The following is a 7,596-nucleotide window of genomic DNA, read 5'->3' on the forward strand; positions in this document are numbered from 1 at the left end:
ACAAAATTGAATAACAAAAACAACAAACAAGAAATTTTGTACACGAACAAATATACTACATCGGACATAAATGAATGATACATTTTCTAGCTAAACTGAAACAAGAAATTATAGAAACAATTCAAAATAAACTTAAAATGAGTTCTCTCAAAATATGTTTTACTCTATAATGTATGTTTATAAATTCTCATAGAGATAAACAATAATATTTTTATCATACTTGTGTAGAAACTTTATACTATGATGATATTTATCGATTAGATGATATTTATGATGAAAAATGTGAAAACTTAAGTTAGTACAACAACAGTTCCAAGAGAGAGGTTCGGGTTGGTCATTTTGTGATACAAACCATAAACTTGAATTAAAAATGGCAACACATTATCCTCTTGGGGGATCTGGTTATGATCTCTGGGAAACCCCATGATCCCTGGGAAAATGAAAGATGAGGAATAGGGACTATAATAACAGAATTTTTAGTCTAAGACCAAAAATGTATTGCCTAAATATTGATGGCAAAGAAGAATTAAAAGAGCAAGGGTATAAGTCGACCATGTACAAGAGAACTTGCAATGGAAGATTTTAAAGAATTTTTATTTGAAAAGAAAACAAAAAAACATGTCTTCATATCATCTTACTAGCAAATTGGATGATGTGCAAACAATAAAAAGAAACAAGATAGCCCTCAATTAGGAAGATAATAAATTGCAAATATTACAATTGTAAAAATAATACATTAGTATTAAATATTTAAAATTTAAAATAGTATTAGAAAATTTTCTATTATCTATAAATATATATATATATATATACGTATTAAATAGTATAAAAAATTAAAATTGTTGAATTTTTATTATATTATATTAAATAGTTTAAATAGTAAATAGTATTAAAAATTTCAATATAATTTTTTCTATCACTCTTTCATTCTTTACATCATATATGTATGATTTCTCTATAATTAAAATTGCATTGCAAAATGTATTTTCAGGTAAAGTTTCGTGAAACTCACATATTAAGTTAATATCTGTTCGATCATTAATAACTACCAATTTTTTTTTTTGCATTTATTAAAAACATTGGTCTGTGAATTATAAACTCGTCTGGATTACAATACATATCGATATTTCCTTCAGTTACCCTCTTAAATGCTCTATAGGTTTCATATAGCTTTAAATAATCTTGATCTGCAATGTTTAAATTGTAATTTTCACGTGCGAATACCTCATTTCACGATTCTTCAGATATATATTTATAATTTTACAATTATCAAACTGGCTGCTATATTTTTCCTGATTGTCATCTCTCCCTGTCTGAAACAATACAGCTACGAACTCTGGCATATCATATTGTAGAGACTGAAACTCATTAGTAATATCAAATTCAAAAAATTTACCCTCGACTGGCCTCTGTATGCATTGATATGTATAAAATTGTATCGAATTGTGAGAATTTTTCAAAATGTTGTCTTTGTATTTGAGATCATAATTCGATTCATATTCAACTATAGGCATGTGTAACTCCATAGACTGAATCACACATTTTGGAGCTTCGGGTAAACTAGCATCATTGGCTGTTCCACCTGGATTCAAAGTTTTGTAGCTCATTAAGGAATCATAATCATTGGGTGATCTGCGAAGTATGATACTTAAACCACTTTTCCACATAATTTCTTTATAACCAGAGAAAACGCCAAATAGCAATCTCATGGGGAGCAGGATTTGCTTCAATTTTTGTTCCAGCTTCGAATCCACAAGATTTGTAATATGCACTCTCTGATTCGGATAGTTTAAATTTCTCATTCGTAACTGTTATCTCTATGTAATTAACTTTATCAAGAGAAACAGGGAAATAGATTGGTGGGATTGGGGAATAGATGATAGGTTCCATAAATTCTGAATTTGGCTTAAATGTAGCAATGAAACCTGTCTCCTTGTGGCTACCAACTGAATTTTCTTCAGCTTTGATAATCATTCCTTTAGCAATGTTGCAGTGAATATTCAATGTTTCTATAGCTAAGAATTTTGGTATAAATGTACCTATGTGCCTAATACCTGCTTCTAATTTGCTATTGTTAATGAAACCTAGAAGTTCGAACATGGTAAAAAATCTACTGTTTCTTTGGTAGATACGATCTCCACTCTGTGTGTTACAGAATTTTGGGATAGCAATACAGTGTTAGGAAGTTCAGATTGTAAAGTAGATAATTTATATTGTCCAGAAGGAACAATAAATTTTTTCATTACCTACAAATATAGAATTGTTGTAGCTAGTTACATTTGGTATCAGATACATGCTCTAGAATGCTCTCAGAGCTAAGGATTTTGGATGGTTAATATCATGGTCAAGATGTAGTTTCAAGACCGAACTCTCGAAGGAGAGATGAAAAATTCCCATTTTTAATATTCCACACTGCTTTTTGAAAATATTGTAATTTGATGTTATGAATTTTATTTAATATTTTATGCATCGTAATGCAAACGTGACCACATATAAATTGATCGAAATCTTGAATACGTACGTCGTTGTAAAAAATCTTAACATGTTTTAAATAATGAATTAATTATGTAGGCGGTACCGCTCCGAAAGAATCGAAAATAAAAAGCATTGTTATTTGGTTTATAATAACATATCGATTGGGTAACAATATTTTTCGACATGTCCAAATTTACCACGCCATATTCTCGTGAGAAAGGGGGACTATCTTTAGGGAGAGAACCAGACATGATAACCCCCCTTCAAATGTCGAATTTTAAATATTTTAACTAAAGATTTAATGTCTTGCTTCGTGAGTGCTTCTTCTTTTTTTAAATTTTCTGAGTGCTCGGGAATCACACCACTGCCTAATTTACTTTCCATGGCAAGATTATGACGCTTCTGCTCTTCTAGTTCTGCATTATTCTTTTTTTTAATCAATTACAGTTTTGGCAATAGCTGTACAGCGATTCCGTGAAACCTATCTACGGATTCCCGAAGAAATTAATTCCTGCTGGATCCAAGGAACTAAACATTCCAAAGACAACATAATGGAGTGTTCTACGAATTTATTTTTATCATGGCCGCCTCCTTCCCCAGACCTTTCTCCTTTCGATTTTTTCTCTGGGGATACGTGAAAGATACCATTTACTATCCTCCATTACACACTACCATTGAGGAACTGTAAACACGCATAACCAATTACATCAACAGTGTTACACGTGATATGTTATCCCGAGTGTGGCAGGAAATGGACTATAGCTAAGATATCTGGAAGATATCGCGATGCGAACACATGGAACATTTGTGACTTTGTCATAAAAACTTGGTGAGTTTTCTAACATTTTGCAAAAAATTTCATGTATCTATCTTTATTAGGTAAAATACAGTGTTTGTTTGTAACCCCGACAATCATTTACGAAAACCCTGTGTGTGTGTATATATGTATATATATATATATATATATATATATATATATATATATATATATATATTACAGACCCCATTCTAATTTTTGCTATGTGTTCATAGCAATGGTTGTACCGAATGCAGTTATTCGTTCACCTAATGAAGCACCTTTGTTGGTTAATCTTCTAAATGCAGTCTCTTCCAATTTTTGATCAGCCACATGACGAGCATCGAGATCTGCATGTGTGTTGTATGCAATGTCATGTTGTTTACAAGCTGCATCGAGAGGATTGAATCCCTGTCCCCCCTTCTTAATCTTTTCTCAAGTTTCGTCCCAGGACCAGAGTATTGGTAAGCAGGTGCACGTAATTCGAATGGGAGCTTATAAATAATATATTTTACAAAACCTCGACTCTCTGATACATTCCAGAATTTAGGGGGTAGAGTATTAATAAGTTTAGTTAAGTATCCTATTCCTTTGGGATCATTTACAATAAAATGAGCTAATTTATTGCTAATCATTTCTACCATACCCATTTTCTTGTTGTTACTTGCATTTTGCTCCCCTGCTATAACCAGCAATCTATCTATGAGTTCTCTTACATCATCTACCCACACAAATTCTTTAGGTAAAGTATTGTACTGTTTGATACCACTATCAGTTTTGAGTTGCTTCTAGATAGGTATAGTAAGATTCTTGTATTTGTCCCCACTGCTCGATTTAACACGATTTGAGTGGCATCGTTATACTGATATAAGGCATCATATAGTATAAAAATATCTGAGTAACTCTGATAATCTTCTTCTTTAAAATTATTTCGTTCTTTCTTGGTGATGAGCTTCCATAATCCAGGAGTGTCAGGATATCTGGACCAGCTATGTTTCCCACCTAAATTGATTTTTATGTTATCCCCTTCAAATGTTACTCTAGATTTCCCAATTTTCCATACCACACCTTCATTTGGATCCATGGTCGGATCCAAGCCAAACACTTCATCCTTTTCAAAATTGCATGTACTCAGGTAATCCCTCAATTTTTTCTAGTTTTTCTATGACTGCTTTAGGTGGATGTTGGAGGGTCAAAATTGTGCGAATACTAGATAATGGGTTAGGAGGAAAATCTGCATAATTTTTAGAAGTAGCAGGTACCAATTCATTTATGAGATTTTTATTTTGTTCTGTGACACCCTTAATCTCTTTTCCGAGACCATTGATTGTAACGATAATTAGTTGGTCTTGACGTTTGTGTTGTTCATAAAATCCACGATTCTCAGATTTCCAACCTTTGAAACGTTTGGACAGGTAATCACGTAATTTCAAATTATTTTCCATTTTATGCTTTGACATATTTATTTTATGTTTTGACAATTTTTGATTAGAGGTTATTTTATATCGTTTCAACTTCAAAAAGTCGTTGATTTTATTTCTAAATTTTCCATTGTTAAGTTTTCTAGTCATATCGATCGTAACAAATACAAAATCTTTACTGTCCCAACAAGATGAACAGAATTTTGAAAATTGGTTGTAATTTTAGTCACCCTCCACATAATCATCACATGCTTGTTTCAAATTAGTGTGATCTTGACGAAACAAACAAATTAGGTTTGTATTATGTCGTAGTAACTGTTTAGGAATTTTGGAATAAATTTGAGTTAAATAAAAGCAGTCTATTTCTTGAAGGCTACCCCGTTTTAAGAAATTTCGGATTTTGTTTTGATTTCTACAATGATATCTCAATAATTGTTGAGAGGTTTTATTTTTGATGCAAATGTAGCTATGTTAAGTCCCTCGCACAGCTTCATGAGTTGCTGGACTCCGGTTGTTCTAAACATTTAGAGAATATATACAGGTGTCTATTTTCCCAATCTAGCAAATTAGGGGCAAGCAGGATATTATCTACCAGAAGATTAGTTTTTCCACAACCGGAAAGACCTACAATGAGGCACCTTATATTATCAGGTAACAACTCAACATTATTTTTACTAGTTTCTTCTAAATCTGGCAAACGCTGTACCACATTCCATGTTGGTGTCAAAGAATCACTTGAGAAAGAAACACATAAAACATACAATTTATTATTTTTCTTACGTAATATTTTCTCAATTAAATATTTATCTCGATATTTTGTTTTACTGAGTTCTTCTTCATAGAATCTCTCCTTCAATACTTTATTATAATTATATTTTATGATATATGAATTTATATTCCCTGGTAAAACTTGAACTACAGCGAATAACTCTGTACTCCAATTTTTTGTGAATCCCTTCTGAAATAAATATTTAAATTTATTGACTCTTACGTGTTCTCCTATTAGGTATTTTGGTTTCTTGTTTGTGTATTTATATTTTTGAAAATAAACAGTAGAAATGAACCTAGACTCATCAGACTTGGTTACCTCAGCACGTTTCATGTGAATAGTTCTGTGTAATGAGTTATTATAATTATGAACTAGCTCGGGTAAAATTGGTTCCCATTTAGAGTTACCCTGTAGAGTAAATTGCCTTTACATGCGATTTATTAATGTTCTGTTGAATCGTTCCACTGTACTTGTTTTCATATCACTCTATGTAAAAGAATATTTAATATTATATTGTTGCATTAACTTGCTAAATGTGGAATTGTAAAATTCTTTTCCTCTGCCTGTCTGTAAATATTTTGGTATCCTACCCTCACTAAATATGGACTCTAAAGCCTCGGTAACACAAGTACCTGTCTTGGATTTTAAAGGCATAGCCCACCCATATTTACTGAATGTATCAATTACTGTGAGAATATATTTGTAACCATGATTAATCTAATGCAAATTTTTTAAAGCTCCTGTGCTCATTTCTATCAGATCAGCTTGAAACAATTCATCTACCCCTTTTGTTACCACACTCAATCATTTGTAGTTCCGTCGAGTTAGTCTGTGTAATTCATTAATTATATCTTGTCATGACATCGGGTGCTATAAGAAAATATGAAATAAAATAGATTATGTTCAGGGTATAATTGTTTCACTTCAAATAATAATTGGTCACCAACTTCCACATGAAAACCAGATAATTGTTCATCCTCATGTATTTTATATTTCTTTACAGATTGATCCCAATATGCAATAGGTATCTGAAGTGCTCTGTAAACACGATATTTTCTCTGAATGGTGAAATTTGGCATTTCCACATGTTTTCCCTTCTTTACATAGCCAAATTTTGAAATCTTAATATTACCATCAAGAAAAAATTCATGAGACTGATTGTAGGGATACAATTTGTAAACATTACCTGCTATAACATAAGTCCAGTGTCCTCGTACATTTGCTACACTTTCAAGCCTATCTCAAAGTGAAGAATTGACGTAATTAAACATCGTGTAATCTGCTTAATACTGATTCTTGATATTCGCTTATGGTGCGTACCACTTCATCGTAGCTGGGTTTGATTTTGTCATCGACATTCAATTGTTTAAATTGTTCTTTGCGATCATGAAATTGTGAGGTTGAACTTTGATAAAGCAGATTCTTGACTTGTTTCGAGGGTACTGATTTGTAGGTTAATGTTAGAAACAATCTCCTATAAACTTCCTACAAGTGTAAAATTGGTACTCTGGCTAACAAGATCGTGTACCTGACTTCTGATTTCTTGAAACAATGCATGAAATTTGTTGACTATCTGGTTAGTAGGCAATGTAGTGATGGTGTTTTGAATTACAGCAATTTCCGCTTGAATGTTCTTTATGTCCTCTGACTTGAGTATTCGATTTATTGCTCTTTCTACAAATTCTTAACTGCCGGGAAGTGGGTAAATTAGCTACAGTATTTTGAAGTGTGGTCTAAGCTTGTCTGGCAGTATCTAACTCTGTAGCATCTGCAACATTGCCCAAAGCACCTTTAAGTTGTTGTATGTAATCTTGTGTAGGTGTAGATTGTTGTAATATTTGTAATTTATTCTGTATGTCATCTATAAGATGATGAAAATGGGATAATTCACATTAGGTATTAAGGTTTTCCAGCTTTGTAATTTGTTCTTGTTTGAAGATTCTGTTTTGCTTGGCAACTTGAATTCCAGAGTTTCCTGTACATTTGTCAATTCATTTTTTATGGTTGTCAAAGTGTCTTCAATATGAGCTATGGTTCCCTGTATCTTCCTGAAATTTTCATAAGTCTCCAACTGTAATTTGATACTGGAAACATTGCATGCGATGGCATTTATTTCGGAAGAAGAAGGTAAATTA

Source organism: Lepisma saccharinum, chromosome 22 (assembly GCF_977018435.1).
Source record: "Lepisma saccharinum chromosome 22, izLepSacc3.1, whole genome shotgun sequence".
NCBI classification, from domain to species: Eukaryota; Metazoa; Arthropoda; class Insecta; order Zygentoma; family Lepismatidae; genus Lepisma; species Lepisma saccharinum.